Genomic DNA, 21046 nt, shown 5'->3' on the forward strand with positions numbered 1-21046 from the left:
CAGCTTTTAGAGGTTGGGCAAATTAATTTGATTATTTAATGCTGATCTCTCACTGATGCGTTTTGCATTATGCATTCCCAGGGACCTATCCAAAGCGAGACACACAAATGTGAGATTCAAAGCCCCATTGCCACCCTAATTGTAATTTTACTCTCTTTGAAACCTACTTCTAGCAAATCATTCAGTTATGGTTTTCATGAGCTCCAATGCCTAGAAAATACACTTATTCACTAGCCTAATCATACAATGCAATGACAGAAAGGGCACAGACAACATGAATTTCTTCCCGGTAGAACTGTACGCTGTGAGCATTTTCATTAGCACTCACCCACCAGATGAAGCTGTCCCCATAACTCAGGCTAAATAACTCCTTCTTTCTCAGAATTTGGAGTGTATGTTCCATTTCAATTCATTTCTTCCTACTTGGACTCTAATGAGCTCTGGGGTGCAACCCAGTGGCCTCTCCAAGGCATGCTGGCTGTCCAGCTTGGTTACTTCACCCAAAGGCCTTTTATTTTTTCTCTCAAGGTTATTACCTTAGATGGGCACGTAAAGGTAAATAGACATAATAATAATAAGTAAAGGGAATATATCCATTGCTATATATATAAGGGTTGAAAGTAAAAATCAGACACGCTTTTTAAAAATCTATTCTCACACAATCTAAACTACCAGTGACAGCACGCATATGGCAGTAGTAGACATCCTGTCTTGTACTTTTACTTCTAATTCATCTCCACACAAACTCGTACCAGGTCAGTTAAACCAGTGAAAAGCTTCGATTTAAAAGCAGAACTTGTGCCTTAGGGTCCATTCTGATTAGGCCCATCAGCTGATTTAAGCTAGACCCAGAAGGCTCTGCTTCAAATGGTGCTGCAGGCAGCATTTTATACAAAATTAACAATAAAGTTATGTTTCATTTCCAAATCAGTTTCAACTGTGAATTCTTTATTTTCCACTTATTTTCACAAAATTCCTGTATTTCCTAGATAAAGTGAGTTCCACATAACAGGAGTCTGTCTTCTTGCCTCTATATGAGTAAATTGGCCACATGGCCTTTGCCAGTCTAGAAAAATGACAGCGAAGATTTGAAGATTCTCTTGGGGCCAAAGAAGTCTTCTGCTAGACTTGGCTTTGTGCTGTCTGTCACTGACCGCCTGCAGCCCCGGGACATTACGTACCAAAAGCAAAAGAGCAAGAAAGACCCAGCAGGGTTTGAGGTAGTGAACAGCAATTGAAAACCACCGGCAGCAGGGACAGACCAGTGGATGAATATCAATCTCAAAGTACTTAAATTGTATATTCGATATAGGTTTTAATAAAGTACAATGTTGACAGCATGAGTGAGGTACTAATTGCTTCACAACAAAGATATAAGCCAAACCAATAAGACACATAATTTAATTCCATATTCTAAAACTGCGACTAAGATTTATCCCAAAGTGCAAGCCAGTCCACAGATCAGACTAAGAAACAGTAAAGAGAAAAAAACCACCCAACAGAGACACTAATAACAGCCCACAGCACATAGGAAGAGATGTCACATAGTGCTTATGCACTTATGACATAGTTTTCTAGCTTTAATAGTGAATTACAGTAGTTTAACAAGCAAGTTCAGACACGAAAAAAAGAAAACAAACCCAAAATAGTGCAAAATGCTACTGGTGAACTGCATCCCTAACCAAAGTGACTATAAGTTACCTAACTTTCTCATATAACCCGTGCCTTAAGTCTTTGAGAAGCAGCTCCAGCAGCACAAATATTTCCATTTAAAAAAAAATAAATCCATTTATCTGAAAATGGATTGCCCGTGGATCCTGAAAAAGCTGTGGCATTTTGGATGTAACCTTGAGAGATCAATGCTGAATTACCTCCCATCTAGGGAAAAAGGAAAACAAAGGCGCTGGGAAAGGTACAGTAAAGAGAGGGGGAAAGAAAACCTGGTAAACTTTGAAACTCTCTACAAGTGTAACTACTCCTTGCCAGAAAGGCTATTCTGCAAGACAGATATTAACTGCACGCTTGTTTAGAGACAAAGCAAAGTTTGTAAAATAAAAGAGCTAGAAGTTCATGTCGCTTCTCAGGGAGCAATGTCCCGGTGGCGCTTTGTGCTTCCCACGCTGGCCTGGTGGCAGCAGCGCCTGCGGGGCAGCGGGCGGGGGGAAGGCAGGCACGCAGCAGCAGAAGAGGTCCAATGGAGGGAGTTAACTTTTAAAATAAAACAGTACATGCTGCTTCAAAAGCTGAAAGGGAGAGCAGGAACGATTCAAGAATGGTGGGAAAAGGAGAGAAAGAAAACTACTGCCCTTCTGTTGGTGTTCCTGGGAATACTTCACTTGTTCTACGTAACTAATGTGCAATCCAAGGTGTGGACTGAAGGAAAAGCTATTCTCACTCCATCAGTGAGATTGCATCATCGCCTTGAAAACAGACCAGAATTCCTTCCCAGGAAACATGCACTGGGATTTATTAATTCTCTCCCCAACTCAGATTATGATGAAGTTTACACGGGTTAAACTGGCAAGAACATCATTTCTCATCTTCGAGAGCACAGGAGAGCTGTAAAGTGGGGATTTGTATGGAAAATTCAGCTGTGGTGGAACATGTGAAATTGTGCATATCCACTATCCCTGCGAGGACTGAAAAGAGCCAAAGATTGGCAGGCAGTGAAGACAAAGTAGAGCAAATTCACACCTTGTGTCGTCCCGAGAACTCCAGCATCACACAGAGCAGCCTGTGGGAACGGCTGTACGGAAGTTTGGCTTCAACAAAGCGATGCCCATATGAAGAAGTGACATTCACGAGCTGTGTCGGGCTGCAGGTGCGCTCCCAGAGCCATCCTGCCTCGTCCCCTCCGGGGCCAGAGAAAGCCCCGGTGCCCATCCGCCTGGCCTCGGACCCCCCCCCACAGGAGCTCTGCCACTGCCTGTCCCAGCCCATGCAGAGCCAGGGGCACGTGGTGCGACACCCTGATACCCACAGGAAGAAAAACCCTCCGTGCTTTTGCAGCATTGCAGGTACGCAGGTCATTTCAGATAGGAGCTGAGACACTTATCTCCTGCTTCACAGTGCCATATAGAGGATTTTTATTTTCTTTTCTTTAGCTGACTTGGGCCAGGGTCAGCCAAAGTACAGCCTGCAGCTGCTCCCTTCTTTGATTATTGATGAGGATTAGGATTTATTTTTTATATACAGCTCTGTAGGTGTGCAAGACATTTCACACAAATATACAGGGACAGGGCTCTGAAGAGTTTATACAGCCCAAACAAGTCGCAGCACAGCTCGTGAAGACACAAATACAACTAAAGGCTTATTGATGTAAGCTCCATGTGTATCTTATTAGGCGGACAAAATGTAGGTTGCTTTGCGTGGCCTTTTTCTGAAGGCAAAGGGTCGTTTTTATGCATGACACTTTAACCTTTTGTTACAGCAATCCGCAGTTTCAAAGCCTAGCTCACAGGACTCACATATCCAAGCTTGGTGAGGTGCTTTGCTTCAAAAATAACTTGTGAAAAGGTTTAATTCAGATTAGCACTCGGGAAATAAACAGTATTGGGTAAAGGGCAGAAGATGGCCCTTTGCTCTTGCTCCAGCAAAAAAAACCTGTTTCTCCAGCTTTGCCTACAGGACTTAGTAACTAGCTGCAAGGATGTGGGACTGCTTTCCCAAGCTTTCTAAGCCCTTTATTCTCCCAGGAATAGTCCCAGGGGTTGGGCAAAAAGAACAATAGGATTTGCCCCAAAACACAGAGAAATAGTGTTCTTGTACTTAAAAAAGAAAAAAAAAAAAAAACCAAACAGAACAACCTGTAGTATGCTTTCTTCTGCTGTGTTACCCCTCTGCTGCTGGGAGCTCATTTAGGGCTAGAGCTACACCCCAGTGCCTGTCTGTGGCTCTCAACAGGCATCCACAGTCGCCCCGTTTCTCAACTCTGCTTCTTCCCTCCCTCTCCCCGCGACTGGGGTGCAGAGCCAGAGGCAGCCTCACACTGTGCATCCTCACACCATCCCCCGTGCACCTCAACATGGGAAGACCTTCTGTAAACTTTTAAGTAAGTCTTTGCTGAGCTGGTTTCCTAACATCCACTTGTCTACTTTACTGCCCGTGCCTCACCATGACACTGCGTCTGAACCAAAACATGAATAAAGGGATCCTTCTCTTCATGCTTTAACAATGTGAGGGAGTTTTAAATGGCACTGTTTTGTCTGGTTCTTATGTAAGCCAACTGCAATATTCTTCGAGTAGGTGTGTGTTGAAATGGGATAAGATCAGCAGTTACATAGCTATTCACACACAGACTCCGACAGACACCTGACGAGGGATGTCGGGGCACCCAGCTCTGGCGGCAGCTGCACACGGAGGTGCTGTGCGGCCGATAACCGAGGCTCAGAGCTGCCATTCTCCCCCAGTTTAGGGGGCTCAGCCCGAGAATTACGCAGCCCTCTTCTCAGAGGTGGTAGGCAGTGCTGGCTAGGAACAAAGCTCTGGAAAATAAGCTTAACACGTCCTATGTGTCCTCACAGACACTAAGGAGGAGTTGTCACTTTCTAAAACTCCACCCTGAACCGTCCTCAGTATGTACCAGTACATACCTCAGTAAGTGAAAGGAGGACAGTAAGTTTAAGCCTCTAATATATGTTTCAAGGGGGCTTTAAGAGACTTTGGGGATGAGCATGCTGTCAAAGCAAAATTTATGCTGAAGATGAAAAAAACACGTAAGGTTCAATAATGACCACTTCTGCTGATCACTGGAGCATGACTGCAGCTGACTGCAGGAAGACTTGAATGATGGAAACCAACACAAACCCTCATCGAGATAATCCTCAGGACCCCAAGTGAGATGTGCCAAGGCCAGAGGCTGACAATAAGCAGAAGAATCAGCACAGGAATACGGAGAACTAACTTGGCATACTTGAGAGCCATTGAACAAGCAATGCTTATCATCAAAGACCTCTAACATTACTGAGGAAATTTATTTGGAACCGGTTATCCAAGGGGTCCCAGATTTGACAATATAGCATAGCAATATTTTAAGCCAACATGCAGCAATAGGTATCCAAGAGGACAGCTGTACTTAAAAGAACACAACTGGCAAGACTGGACTTACAGCCTTGCACAGAGCTATCACTGCAAGACATGCAGTGCTGTCCGTGATGTTTCAGCAAAACGCTTTCTGACTCTGGAGCCTTCGAGTCAGCAATATTTACTGGAAAGGATGCAAAAACGGATGCCTTGAGTAGAAACAAATCTACAAACCAGCCTTTCAGCTAGTGAAAAAGGGCACTGATTAATGAGCTGGCATACACAGGCAAACTTTTTATTCCATCAACTTTACAGGTTGGCTAAATGCCCCCAAAATTTTGCAAATCTTGATTGCTCCTCGGGGACTATCTCCGTCTGGTTAGTTTATTTGTTTGTACGTACATTCGGTAACTAAGGTCAAAAGTTTTATAGCAGCAACTGTCTCTGAACTGTTACTTGGCTTTGATTTTTCAGCTATGGCACTGAGACTTTTATGCAATATTGTTAATAATAGAAATGCACTTTGTTTTAGTTTTAACTAATTATAGATTTGCCTGATGCAGTATTTCATATGCATGGGTAAAAGGTAATTGTTATACCCTTAAAAAAATCTTAAGATTAAATTCTGCCTTTAATTACATAGATTTCACTGGTGCTGCAGAGGATTCGGTGATACCAGAATTCATCTACAATAACGGTTTAGCCATGAGATTAGGCAAAACACCTATTATTTGCCGTCAAACCATAGTGGCGCAAACATACTCTACAACCTTTAGAAATGACTGCCTGGGCAGCCCCACAGCAGAGTTTGAACAAAAACGACTGATTCCAAGCTGCAAAATTCACATCACTAAATCTGATCAGTGCAAGTAGTGTGCAACCCAGCACCCGCCCCTGTATCTACAAATTCAAAGCCATTCTTATTCCACCCAATTTCCAGCCCCATTCACAGCATTTGAGAAAACTTGCACAGAAGAGTTCTGTTCATGTAAGTTTAAAGAAACGTCCAATCACGACATTTCAGCCTCCTTTGATTTTCTAAAGCAAGTGTTTGTAAGCCAATAAAATTATTTGATATCATCATTCACTTTACACTTGTTATGCATACACAGGGCAAATACGGTCTATGAAATCCAGGAACAGAGATGATGCCATCTGTTTAGGTGACCCTTCCTTTACAAATACTTAATAGAAGCAGCAAAAGTCTGACAACTGTCCGCTTGGTCTTTTGGGGCAAATGTTCACAAATAACCCTAAGAAATAACATCTGCAGAAAGTGGGAGTTTCACGAACAGAAAAATAGCTAAACTCCCTGTGCAAGTGATTTGCAGTTAACAATATTGTAGACTTATTGATGGGTAGCTCTATTTAAAATTTCCATCGATAAGCTGAGAGGGAGGAAAGTAGTCTTCAATACTGGAGAAAGCAGATGTTTTCACCTTTCATATAAAGTGCAAAAAGAAGCAACACCACAAGCATCTACAACAAAGGGCCCCTCTGGGCACAATGCCATCATCACCACTGCTTGCCATTATCAGTGTACGTTTGCAAGAATTATGATGTTCAGGTTCCATTTTGAACTCCCGTTCATCAGAGTGTATAAACTTGTCCTTTTTCATTTTCTTCAAACTGAAATTTGGCAGAGGAGTGCTGGTGGGTGGGGAGTTTTGGGAAAGATTATTATTTTTAAAATTTGGTCTTTTCAAACTGTTCTAAATACAGCAGTGGGGAATATGCCCTGAGGAGCAATGCTGTTGCACGTCTCTCAAGGGAGGGGTATTGACAATTAGATATTGTCAGTCTCTTATTCAGCGCAAGAGGAAAACAAGCACTCGCATTTCAGGCTGGCTCACGGAAGGCCTCTGGCCCAGCAGAAATGATGAGTTCAGGGTGATGCTGTGGGGCCGGGAGGCCGGGAATCTGTCCATCACGGGTTCCCAAGGGTGGTCTGCCATCCTCTTGCAACACACACAGCTTTTGTATGTGGCCCGAATAGGATCTGGGGGCCATGGCTGTCCTCCACAGAACCAGCTGATTGTCAAGGCTGGAGCAACCGTAGGGTCTCCTCCAGCAGCTCTGGTTTGGGGTGAAAGTCTGGGCACTCGCGATCTGCCAGAGACCGAGAGCCCAGCCGAGTCTGCCCCTCCAGAGCAGTCAGGCATTTTGGCAAGTCTCACAGCTGTGTATTTCAGACCCCTGGCTATTTCTCCAGCCCTTCCCATTACTCCACATGATGGCAAGAATCCTCTGCAAGAGCTGGCCCAGGAGTGCAATATTTCCAGAATCAAGATGGATTTCTGCTTTCACGAGCAGCAGAGGCAGCACACAGCCCGACTCCGGTGTTGGAGCTAAGCACAGACAGGGATGGCAACCAGGGGCCAAAGCAACCGACAGACTCTGTTCTCCAGGAGATGCGCTCCAGAGGGAATATCAGACGTTAAATCTGAGAGAGGAAGAGGGGCATAAGGAGTGATAACCAACAATAGAGTTGAGGCAGCCTAAACACCAATTTGCAACACTAATCCCCTGTTAGCATTTTTTTGAGCACACTATAAAGCCCACTACTACACATCCTCATGTACCGGCACATCCTGCCTCATCCACCACTCAATCTCAGAAACCCCAAACACAGCCTGCCTAGAAGGAAACAATGACCTTCCATTCACTTGCATGGATCCCAACTCATTCGCAAATCATGTTTCTTCACTTCTTCGTGTTTTATGCCTTCCTGCACCATAGTCCCCAGAAGGATGCTATAGATAATGACAAAAGCAGTGGAAGTGCTTGCCAGGGGGCTAACACAGGGCAAAATGTTCCATTGTGAAGAGCTGAACGCTTTTAGTTACATGCTGCAAGACCTCAGCCTTCCCTAGATATTGCGGGGTGGTACGATGGCCTTAAATTACTTTGGCCCAATGGAAATGTTCCAGGGCAACTGGAAAAAATGGCCTTTGGATCAGGCCCTTATCCCTTAGTGGCCACACCTGCCTGCTTGCCAAACCCCAAAGTGTTCGTTCAGGTCCAGCCTGGAAAGACGCCACAGACATAGAGCTAACCACAAAAGACAGGGGCTTGAAATTCATGACAGAAATTTCAAAGAACTTCTTCATTTTCAATTATTTTAAAGAATGATGTATAAATGAATCTTTCTATACATTTATGCTGATTTGGGTTGGATTACGGGGGAATTCCTAATGCAAGCTTATTGCTATACACCGTAAGGTACCTTCCATCCGTCCTGTTCTAAAAAAGTATTCAAATCACGCACAAATTGAAATGTTGGCGGCTGATCCTCTCAGCCCTGAGAAAGAGTGACCATCTTCACACCTGCTAGTATCTCACTGGATTCAGCAGGTTTGTTCATTCACGTTTGCAGGACTGTTTTATTTGTGTACCGTTTCATAGTTCATTTAATTTATCAGCTACATGGCAAATACAATACAATTACCTAACAAGAACATGTAAAAAAGCAGGATATGACATGCAGCTCTATCTATATTTCCTCCCGTGCTTCTTAGAAACTAATGCAATTACAAAGCCATTTTGATGAAGACACTTTTGCTGACTCCTTCACATAAGAGAAGTAACTGGCAGGCTCTTATCTGCTCCATCAGAAGAGTGTTCCTGGAAACAGGACAGTCCGTGGCTAGAGATAACACATCGTGGAATCTCCTGCACCTGCTGGGCTGCAGCATCCGCCCTCTGGGTCACATCTAAGTTATGGCGATAAGAGATAGTCATTCCTGTCCCTGCGCAGACCGACATGCTCCGTCCCGCAGAGCAGAAGTGGCAGCAGTGGCGGTTTCCAGCTGCTCAAACAGTTTGAAACCCTTTAAGAGCCTGCTTTGGAGCTAGAGATGCTTTCCAGTCACTTGCCTCGGACACGTGTTCATGTAAACCCCGCAAGGTTGAGGCAACCTGTCTGTTTCTGGAAGTGTATTCCACTATGGAAAACAAAGAGCACCTACAGCTGATTACTGGGGGAGACAGGTTCTGTGCTGGCGCCAGGAGCTAACTAGTGACAGTCATTCCTATTTCAAATTAGTGGCAAACCATTCACTGTATTACAGTCTCACTGGGAACCAGCACTAGGTATGATTTATTTTACAATACCCAAAGAGGAGCTGTTTTAATCCTGTGAAAAATGTACCTTTTACGTCCCTTCCCGCTGCCCATCTCTGCTTCCCTATTTCCAGCACGCAGATGGCAGAAGTCTTCACAGCAGCTTCTTGGATCACCAAGCTTTAGCTGAAGAAATCAGTGCTTTTAGTAGACAATTGTCCAGGGTGGTAACTGTCACATAAAGCGTGTCATAATATGGATGAGGACGTGGTTCATCATCAGTTGCCCTTAACCACCCCATTTCACTTGAATTAAGACTGAACCCGGTGCCTCTGCCCTGCAGAAATTGCAGATTGTGCCCAATGACACAGTGCCCGCTGCAAGCTCCGCTTTCAACCCAACCAAAAGTGAGGTGGTAAACAGGAGACAGGAGCCAAGCAGACAGTTTTGCATAGCCGCTTCCTAGTCACGTGCCAGCATCCAACATGACACTCGGAACACGGCTGATTTAAAAATTTATTTTGAAAAGGCAGGGAAATTATGTGATGATCTCTTTAAATCTGGGCAAAAAGAAATCACTCCCTGCATTATACTTTCGCTCTGCTCCGAGGGCTGCCACCCTGCTGTTCTAGCTATGTGGAAAGTCAGAGCGCTCCTTCTGTTCTAACATTTATTTTCTGCATCCTTGTTTTATTTTTAACAGCTTACAACAGAAAGAAACGCGTTATCGCATGACTGTCTAAAGCAAATAGTACATTGTGGTTTTGGGCTTGGACACTTGATCGTGTAACTTCCCAGCAGCAAGTACGGTTCTCTCTGTAGGGCACTTCTGGTAACTCATCTCTCCTAGTGAGAAGTAAGGAAAACTGTCACCTAGCGAGCAAAACAGCAATTTCTTGCAGCCCTCCCAGTTGAGAAAAAGCAGAGAGATGACAACAGGCTGCAATTATTATACAAGACATAATGCTGCACAGAAAGCAGCAGGCCCTACTGATTAACACCAGCGCTGGGCCTTGGACAACTGAGGCACAGTCCTGACCCGCTAGAGGCTGCTGTGCTCCCCAGCCAGGCCTTTCGCTTCTCTGCACTGCCATTTCCCAGCCCGCGAAAAGGAGTGTGCTGTGGTTTATTTTTAAGCATTTCAGCAACTGACATACTGTACCTCAAACTCCTTAAATGGTTACATCATTTTCACTGCTATGAAAAGTTCACTAAAACGGCGTTTCAAAATCCCTCTCTATGTATTGTACTTTCTGTTCTCGAGTCTGACTGTGGTTTGACTTCTGGAATCTCAAGTTCGGGCTACTGCGGCTGTTTGACTTCAGACAGCAACTGCTAATGAACACAGATCTTCTATAGATTTGAATGGGCTGCACGATCAATGGAAACACAGCCAGTGCAGCTTTAAACAGTGGTCTAGACTTCGTTTGTGTAGGTCCTGCTTATCGCTGGCTACTCCTTTGAGAATATTATTAAGACTTTGTAAAAGTACAAGTGCCTTTTTCAGATGCAGCATTCATTCCAACCTCTTAAGAGAGATTTCTAGACCCAGACTGATGAAGAAAATGCATGTAAAACGTTAAAAACAAAATAAACACATTTTTAAGAAAAACTGTACTTTCCATCCTTGTGAAAGACACCATATAGCCACATTCAGCCCGTGTGCTATTTGTTGATTATTGCCAGTTTAGTCAGAAGCTAATGGATCTGGTTTTGTTACCAAAAATGACCAGAACCTGGCAAATTATTTGGGTGACAAGAGTCACCATGCATTGTCCTGACGATAGCTTGAGTTTTCTTAACTATATTTGATCTCAAATATATTAATGTTAGAAACTCATCAAATAAACTGAGTTTCTCCTTTCTGAGTTTTGCCATATTTTCTCAGTTTGCTGCAGTAAACTGCAGCAAATGGGCTGTAGAGCAGCTGAGGCAGCGGTTGCAGACTGCGAGGAGACTCGACAGGCAAAGGGAGGAGGAAGAGACTATTACAACACATACAGAGAGAAATATGGCCAGGATTCGATTCGGCTCAGCTACAGTAAAGTTAGCCTAGAATTACCAGAAGCTGAGAAACATCACAACAACCGTGCACATACTTTAAAACAAGCAGAAGTCAAGGGGATGTTCAATAGGCACAACACTGAGACAGCCCCTGTAGGCAGGTACGCTCACCATGGGTGGGCTGAACGATTCGTATCGTTCTGAGAGCTGATAAAGGCATTATAAAACCACTTTGCCATGCTAATAAGGAATCTTTATACCGCAGGAGCAAAAATATCTAATTCTTCAGCATCTGTTCACATGATTAACATCATTGATTATTCATGCGGTCTCCCAAGGAAAGACCAGATGGTTTATTCACTGGATTTGAATCCCTGATTTTTAGCTTAAATCTCTGGCCCTCTAGTAAATGAAGTGAAGGAGTCATGCAATTAGCAATCCAGTAATGCTACTAGGAGGTATGTGGTTCATCTCATCATCTGCAACTGGATGCCGCTGGAAAGTCCAACACATCGCAAAGATGTTACATACTTTCCCTCAAGGGAAGCATTATGCAAATGCAGCTGAATTCACCAAATTCAAGTCAAGCGACGGTCACTTTTCATGCCCTCACTTCCCCTTCTCCTGCCTGGGACCTTTGACTAAACCGAGGGTCATTGGCCTGCGTGCTAAGGGCAGCTGCTCCTCAGTACCAGCAGCGCAGGATAAGCACCCGCTATGTGGATCTCACTAAAATGGGGCACAACCTGTTCTGTGCAAGAGCATTCCACAGATGAGGGCCGATTACTTTAGCTCTAAAACCGCACAAGCAGTGAGGGGGATTCAATCACTGAACACATCTTTCCTAGCCATTATTTTCAATTGTTCTGTGCCTGAGCCGTTGTCTCGCTGCACCAGCCGTGGTGCAGCTTATCTTTCAGCTCTACTCCCCACCCTACCCTTCACCACCGCGTCTGCAGTCATGATTTTCTCTACTACAATTGGTGTAACCCTCCCCTTGTCTAACGCCCTGATTTCAAACATAATCTTATCAGAGCTGCAGCAACAAATTTGCAGTGAAATGTGAAAACTAAGGAACCACAAAGAATTACTTGAAAGTATTGTGTGAAAGTAAGAGCAAAAAATGGATCCTGCTGCTAATCAAACTTAAAAGCGGACATCTCAAATTTGTATGGCTTCCATTATTTGTATACTTCTGTTAGCGAAATCATAACAGTGTCTTCCAGTAAAATCTGGTCAACTGAATGACTCATATGACTTCTGAACTGACCATGGATCGCTTTTAAGCTGCATGCGCTTGCAGGGGTTCTTCTGTCCGAGGGCGGATCAGAAAAAAAAGGGGAACTGAAAATGGCTGACTGTAAAGATGGCTGCACACTGCACTTCCTTATTTATACCGAAATAACATAGAAAACATTATTAACCATTTTAAACTTTAAACGACGCAACGCCTGGGACAAGGAGCACCAGCAGACAGGCACGCAGGTGCACACACTTCATTCACACCATCCCTGCACACGAACCAGGCATCGCACGCACATGCAAAAGAGCTTTTGCAGTCAAGTCTTCAGCCTGCACACGAGCCTCCCACCGCCGGCACGGACAAGCTGGGTGCCCCGAACACAGGCAGCCTGAGCCTTCCCACTGTCCTCTTTACGTTCAGGTACTGCCTCTGCCAGATTTCCAGTTCCAAGCTGAGGAAAAATGGAAGGTAACAGAAAAACATACCTACGCATTGAAAAATCAATGTTTTCAGGTGATTTGGAATGGCTCCAGCGCTGGTGCTCAGCCTTTAACACCTCACCTAAGCCTGCTCTTGGGCCATGAGAGAGCTTGCTGATTGCAAGGTCAGGCAGGCAGAGCAAACAGAGAGGAGTTGCCCCAATCACCCAGCTCCCAGGATCCTGGAGCTCACTGGTTCTTAGCAATGGCCACTACTCGGAGCCATCTTACAGGTCTAAAATTCCAGCTCCAAAAATAGAAGAATATAAGAATAGCATTGATTGAGCAATGCGCAAGTGAAACTATTTTTAAGACAGACAGTGAGTGACTGAGAGAAATGGTGAGCCTAGAAATGATGAAGTTTTCACAGAGGAAAACCTACAGAAATTGCAGCAGAGGAGGGAAGCTTAGAACCACTGGTACCCACTGGCCTCCAAGAGGAAGAACGTTTGTTTTAGGAGAGTAGGTATTTGAAGGGTGATGTGCATTGCTCCTGGCTTTGCCACGGAGAAAGATCACTGTGGTTCCTAACGCAAAAGCTACAGAGGACTGAATTTTGTGCAAATCCTGAATCTCTGCATTTTTTCCTGTAGGGTAAAATCTACTGACTTCATTGGAACTACTAGGTTATGAGTAAGAGCAGATCTAAACCCATAGAAGAAAAATGCTGAGTTCCAAATTTTAGTCTCTGTATTTTCAATACAGATTTATATCCTCGCTCTTTAGAATGCCAATGAATATAATCAGGAGAAGCTTTAAAGAGCATGAGTGTGCTTGTTCGTGGTACACAGCTGAACTTTGCTTCCTGCAGAGTCTAAGCAATTACTACGATCAGCCCAATCCTCTGTGGGAGGTGAGGGTCAACATGAAACATCTAATTTCCTGAAAAACAATGTTCTCCCTCTATAAAACTCTGGAAGAAAAATTCTGAAAATAATCTAGGCCACGCCATGAATCCTGCACAGGAAGAATGGCCCAAAGACTAGTTTGCCTTTCTCCCAAGAGATACCCTGGAGTCTCAAGGACTTCTTACACAGCACCCCAGGGAACTGAGTTGTCAGATGACAGTACCACCATGAACAGAGCCAGCAAGGGGGATGTTCCTTGTACTGCATCTTTCAGTCCTGTCCCACAGCTGAAAATTTTTCATGCCATTGTATGCTTACAAGAGAGAGCAACCAGCAGCTAAAAATAATGCACACACGGAGGCACAGAACAGAAGAAAATATAAAACAATAATCATGGAAATAATGGGAAGTTTTAAGCCAGGGGAAAAGCAGAATTGAATTCTTTGTTTCTTCCAGAGAAGGAAAAAGGTACTTAAAATTCACCTGTTAAGCACACTTAAGGCCACATCGGCTTTCTCTTCCTGACCTTACTTAACCTCAAAGTTTTCATCATCTTGCTCAACACTGCAATCGCCTATTGTAATAAGGGGCAAAACAAACTCCTCTTCAGAGCTAAAGTCATGCAGAGGAAAATTATAGCTTCATTCCTTTGGAAAAACACTAGCAGATTGTTATCTTGACACTGATTATGAACAACACTGTGAGCATGAAGGATAGGACTGAACTGTTTCCTCTACGACCTTACCACAGCCCGTGCTGCACTGCACAGGGTGCTGCATCTAGAGGAGTCGTTAAACAGGGACAAACAAGCACGACTAGAGCAAGGTCAGGGCTGAGGCACAGAACCACAGCACAGCTGGCACCAAAACGCATCAACCGCTCACAAAGACACACTGGTCTAATTAAAATGAGTTTAAAGCTGATTCAGTGAATGCTTTTAAGGCTACTTAAAATTCATGTAACATAATTTACTGTGGCACCCAAGTAGATTAAGATTCACTGATATGGGCTGTTTTAAATTGAGTGAAGAGCATCTAGGCTGGGAAAGAGAATAGAGATGGGTGTTACATCCATTCAACAAACTGGACTTTTGAGTTTGACTAGGAACAAGCTACACTGAATGAAGGTTTCACGCACCTGAAGAGCTTTTGTTTCCCTTCTCAGTCAGCTTCCTCTGCCTCACCTACTACAACATCTCCATGCACAACTCAGGGTGGCCAAAAGGGGACAGGGATTTGAGAGCACAATGTCTTCTCCCATACAGCCAGGTGTAGATACTGATACACTTTGGAGTGGGTGGGGAAAGAAAATGTATGCAGTACTCTGAGTTAGCCTCAGATTATAAACTTCCATTCAACTTTCTTAAGCCATCTAGAAGGCACACCTGAGGCTGCACTGCATTTGGACAGTGCTAAAAGTGGCAGTTCGGGAGCATCAGAGTATGTAGGGATGATGGGGGCTGCTGGCAGGGGGCTGGAAATGCTGACACAGGTTGCAGGACATGGGAAGGGACATCCTACCTGTGCGTGCCTATGTCCTGACAGTGCAGCGTCGGGGAGATGGGCTCTTCATGGGGGGTACTGTGTGTCCTGAACACTCAAGGGGTACTGGGACATTTGGAAGGCATAAGGGCATAAGCCACTGCTAGTACAGATGCTGAACGGTCTGGGCAGCATCACCTAGTCAAAGGCCAGAGGGCAAGAAAACATCCCAGCCAAGAGATGTGAAATCTTGGACCTGCATCCCAGAGGGTGGTGTACTCTTGGGCGTTGGAAGGAAAGCAGACCAAGTTTACTTGCCACCAGCCTCTGGGCTCTGTGATATAATCTGGTGCTTAAAGGCAGAGCAGTGGCAGCCCTGACAGTTGGACACCCCAGGCTCAAGCTGAACAGGGCTGCACAACGCACAGCAGCCATGTGCTTAACGCAGCCCTGTGTGGGAGGAAAACAGCGAGATCCCAATATCTTCCCTGTCTGTCCTCTCTTTCCCCTCTGCCCCCAGAAATTGTGCCACTTTTGGCATGTTAGATGTAGCAAGATAGCAGCTGGCAGTGCTGTTCCCAGACTTGTCCACTGCTGCAGGCAATCTCCTCCTGAAAGCAGTTGGGACTGGACCCTTTGGGGGTCCTCAGAGCATGCAGAGCCTCTGCGGCACCATCAGACCATAAAAAGCAGCAGAGCCAAGCTACTACCCTGCACCCCTAACACCACTGTCAGACCCAGCTATCCCCATTGGTAAAGCAGCAACACTGGGCAGAACTAAAGTTGCTTGTCAAAATAGATTAAGCCTATCGTTCCCTACAATGCAGCAGTAAGCCCTGCTTTGCCAAGAAATCAGCTGAAGACAATGTAAATGGCATAAATGCATCCGTAGCTGGCTTGTACTGCCCTTCTCTAGGAGCTCCGGCCTCCTTTAAAAGGCGTCTGTAGAAAGCTACTGGCAGAGCTGAGTGAATCACCCCTCTCCCAGCTCTCACTGGAAGGGCATCGAGAACCTATCCCTTTATTCCGCACCTCCCTACAAATCTCCTCTTAAGGATTAAGCTCTTTCCCAACCCTTGGAAAATCCAGCTCCAGATGCCTAACCTACACGCACGGGCCCAGTCGATAGGGAGTGGAGGGGGATAGATATCACATTTGTTTCTCAATTGATTGAAAGACCAAACGAAGCTGAGTCAGACAAATCCCTTGGTTTCCTCACACTCCACTCCCTTTGCTTTGGGGAGCTCCAACATGCTGGGAGGGGAGATAACGTTTGGCAACAGCAGAGAGGAGCGTGCAGGAGAAGAAATAGGGAAGTCCACCTCCCCAAAATTACTGTAAAATCTGACTCGCAAAGATAGGCTGGTGAGACTGGGAGGAAACAGAAATTCATCCCGCCAGGAAGGCTCCATTTGCTCGTCAGAGAGCAGAAAAGCTGGTCACTACCAGCGGATGTCTCCTGTTTTGTTATCTCTTCCTGCTGAGCTGCCCAATGGGAGGATGAAGATTTAGTCAGCCCATGGCCTCCCCACTTCCGTATGCTGCCTCCTTTGAAAGAAATCACTCGTTTTCAGCCTGGATATTTTATCCTGCCAGTTGGTGCAACCGGCTCCTGCAGCCCCGGCGCGGCGGGGGCAGAGGGGTGCAGGCCAACACAAGCCGTGCTCCGGCAGGCCCCAGTGGCCGCTGGCAGCTGGTCCTGATTACAGCAGCTCCCAAAATGCTGTAATCTCTTCTCTAATATTGCTCTAATCAGCGCTGGGGCCAGCTTGTAACCTGTCCTCAGATCAGGGAGCTATAATTAATTGGCCACGGCTCCTCGTAGGATCTGGGCACAGCTCAGATCCTGGCCTTTGCAGTTTCACTTGAGGCTAACACTTATCTGAGTCTAACGTTGCTCTAATTAGTTTTTCCTCAATGCAAACCAAGACTCTTAGTGCTGCGCATTAAACAGAGAAGATATGAGGACAAAAGTATGTGAATTACTGTAAGTTTTGACTACTGTTCAGGCAAGTTTCAGCTGCCTGTTTACTTTGCTACGGTATGAAGGCCCTGCCTCAGTGAGGAACCTATAGAACTGAGGCCATACATAAATCAAACCTGAGCAATGCAGGAAAAGTACAGTATGCATTTCTTCCATAAAGGTAACAGTAAATAATCTACTAAGTTAATGGTTTACTGATGCAACTCAGTTTAAGAGGTGGAAAAAAACCTAGGGATGTCTTATCTATGACCCTTGGCTTAGGTCTGAGATACAGCTTTAACTGAAGAGCAAAGGTTAACTGTAACAGAAAATGTTGGTATTACTATAGCTTACAAGCCCCATTCTGATTATTTTTTTTTGTCAAAATGAAGACAGCTTCTTTAATTATGGCAACACAGCCATGAGAAGTTGATTGCAGAGAACTATTTGTCAATGTTTCTTCAGAGTACCATAGAAGACAGGAGTAGGTGGAAAGAGAAGACTTGGGGAACGTGGGAGACTTCATATTTGCTTGAAAACTATGAAGAGAAGCAATAGTCAGGAGAGCTTTCGTTAATGGGAGAAACATCCTTTTAGACAGAGCTAAACACAATAAAATTCATGTCTCAAAAGCTGTGCCCAGGCACAGCCTTCAGTATGGGCTCAGTATTATCCTACCAAACAGAATAAGCAAAGAAGCAAGATGCAAAAACTTAGGCAAATATTAGGAACTCTTCAGACAAATGTTACCCTCGGGTAGCACATAAATGTAAAGGAAAGCAGAACATAGTGCCTCAGCCTAGGGGCCAGCTTTCCAAAATGCAGCCGTGGGGAAATACATACGTTTCCCAGCTAAAAATCTAAACACAGTGTAAGACTGGAGGGTACTGCCATGGCTTTGTTTCACTGGCAACTGCTGATACCTTCGGGCACGGTGAGGGGAGGGAATTCACTCCGGGCAACTAGGAACAGCAAGTCACAGCTCTTGACTGGTATTACAATGCACCAATACTGAACTGGTCAGCTTACACAGATATCGCGTGAAATAAAATGACAGTGAGGGCAGCATGAGACACTGACAAGCACCAAAAAATAAAAAAATAAATAGAAAGCAGTCAGTCTCCACTGAGAGGAATTTTCATGTGGTTTTTCTGGCATTGTCTTTTGGAAAACACTGGGGTTTTGCTACCCTTTCAACTTCTGGAGTTCTCACAAAACCTCTAAACCAGGTCTTTATTTATAATAGGAATTTTGAAACTATTTTTTGCATTCTTTTTAGACTCGTTCAATTCTTGACCCCAATTACATTGAATAATGTGGTTACGACTAACATAAATATAGTTCCGTTATAAATCAGGACATGTTTGCCTGGAGACAGCCCTTTTTCTTCCCCTTGCTCATGTTCTGCAGCTGTCCAAATACATCCCCGCACTCCCTGAACCTGCAGCACACTCACTGCCACAGCCGGTGGGGGCAGAGGTAACGGGCTGCAGGCTTCCCTCCCCTCCTGCCCAGCCAGCAAGCCAAGGCGTGCTCCAGTTTACTCTGCGATGCCGAAAGGCTGCAAGAATATGGTGTTCCTGTGAGGAGTATTCGATCTCCCTACCAGGGCTGAGGGCCGTCCGTGTCAGTTTGATAAAGATTCAGTAGCTAGCTGGTTGACTCCCTGGGGCACAGTTCAGTCTTGGCTTAACTGGAACAAACATCTTACTGCATCTCTATGCAGGGAATAAATGATTCCAGGAACGCAACTATAACCGAGTATTCAAGGCTTTCCACAGCAGGGATTATTAAAAAGATCAGATATCAGCGATACCACATTTGATTACAATAGGAAATAGAATCTTTGCTGGTATTATCTGCTGGTGAATGCTGATCTTAACTGTCATGCTGCTCTAGTACATCGGGTATCATATCAACACCAGGACAGCTAGGGGAATTAGAAGCCCAGCAAAGCACTTCCATGATCCCATCTCCCCCACCAAACAGAAGATTTGTCAGGAAGATTTTGCATTAAATGATGCAAATAGCAGAGACAGCAAACTGATGGAGAAAAAGGGCTCGCCCATCTTTACAGAACTAATTTCTTACCATGTCCCTTGTAATTCTTTTTTTCATCTTCACCTCCTACTGACAGCTTACCAAAGCAAATCCCTGAGTCTTCCCAAGACAAGAGGATCAGCTCTGCTTCTAGCATTTTCAGACTCCACTGGAACCCAAAAGGCCAGAAGTGCTCCCGGGGAAAACCCATTCTTGGAAGGTTCCCACCCCAGTTCACTGGAGGTCACACTGGCTAAGCATTGACAAGCTTAATGAAACAGTGTGATTCAACATCTACCTGCAAACACATGCCAGCTCAGGTATAAACCCCTGCTCAAGTCAGTGACGTGGTAGAACGTCCCTAGAAGAGAGTCTTTAACATCTCATGTAAGAGTTTTAAAAACACAAATGAATTTTCAAATGATACTGAAACACCACCAAGCCTCTAAACTGTCATTAGCAAACATCAATTAGGTCAAAAGGAAGAGAGTTCAGCCTTCTACCTACAATGGGATCCAGAACTCAAATTCCACCATTTGTGCCAATTTCTCAGATGTCCATACAGTTTTGCTGCTAGCCGAGATAGACATTTGCACAGTAAGTTGGTGGTAAATCTATTCAAAGAGGAGCTGAATCAGGACTGAATTGAATATGTTTTTATTATTTTCATTTTATTAGGGTTAGGAAATTCTCTGCTTCATCCAGCAGACCTTACTCTAACAATATGTTTGTCTCTCACTGCCTGGAGACACAAATGACCATAAAGCACTGAAGTCCCAGCTGCTTTTCCTCTGAATGCCCCACGCATATGTGCCTGGTGTGGGCACGGGCAAGACCCAGCTCTGTGCAGCAGACTCACAGGAACTGCCTGCATCTTCCTACTGCTCAAGCAAGAAATCAAACTGCGTGCTTCCTGCAAACGGAGCAGCCTCCCCACAGAACACGGTCACCTTCCTCTTACAAGACTCTTGCCTTCATCCCCCACCTTCACCAACAGCTCAGTGGGTAGAGCATTCACCCGAAATGGCAGTGTGGAAGGGAAACGGGTTTAATTCCCTTCTGTAATTGAGGGAGGACATACCTGCTGTCCCACAGGCATCGGAGGAAGGGCTTTCTCAGCACTGTTGGAATTCAACTTTGCATTGAATCATTAAACAGTGACTGAGCCAGAAGGAGGAGATGGGACAGGGAAAGAGACTATTTCTCAGCCTAAAGCTAAAAAATGAGGTGCTCTGCAGAATACATGAACTCCTGCCTCAGCTGCATCCAAAGCTTAGGACTTTAGCTACAGTTCAATAATTATGAAGTGCATCACCACAAAATGCCCACTTGCCTTGACCTATGACTATGTAGTATTTATGGCTCTTTTCTGTATATTCCCCGTTCACAGATGTTGAACTTAGAGATTATTTACTCAGGGCAGATTCTGATTCATTAACACAGAAGAGGAGCTACTCCATGAATAGTCCCACTGAGACTAGCTGGACTTTCCGCTTTACTGCCCAACTCTATACCCTCTCATCAAAAGGTTAACCAGGAGTAAAATACTAGAAGACTATTTTTATCCACTGGGGTTTTATTTCAAAATACCTCCATACTTTCAGAACATTGAGTTTAGAAAGTTCACCCATTGGAGTGCAGTACATTGGCATGAAGTGAAAGTTTGCAGCTACACGTGATCCCGGAAACTCTGCAATACACGCTGAAGTACAGTATCATAGTTTTGCAATTAGATTCACAGTCTAAAAAAGAACTGAGATAAACTAAGAAATAGTTCTCCTACAATATGGCAAAGAACTAGAAGAATTTATAGGAATTTTGCAGATAGCTGCTTCCCAGTCTCTCGGTCATTACCCTGGGTTTAGGAATGGGGAAAAGTCAGGGTGGAGCGAGAAAGCCATCGT

General features: G+C 44.7%; 1 long non-coding RNA gene across 3 annotated transcripts in view; it reads right to left on the reverse strand.

The window, feature by feature from the left end:
• The window catches only part of LOC141741861 (uncharacterized), a 147704-nt gene that overhangs the window by 54575 nt on the left and 72083 nt on the right, over nt 1-21046 (reverse strand). The window lies entirely within an intron of this gene.

The sequence above is a fragment of the Larus michahellis genome, chromosome 4, assembly GCF_964199755.1.
Source record: "Larus michahellis chromosome 4, bLarMic1.1, whole genome shotgun sequence".
NCBI classification, from domain to species: domain Eukaryota; kingdom Metazoa; phylum Chordata; class Aves; order Charadriiformes; family Laridae; genus Larus; species Larus michahellis.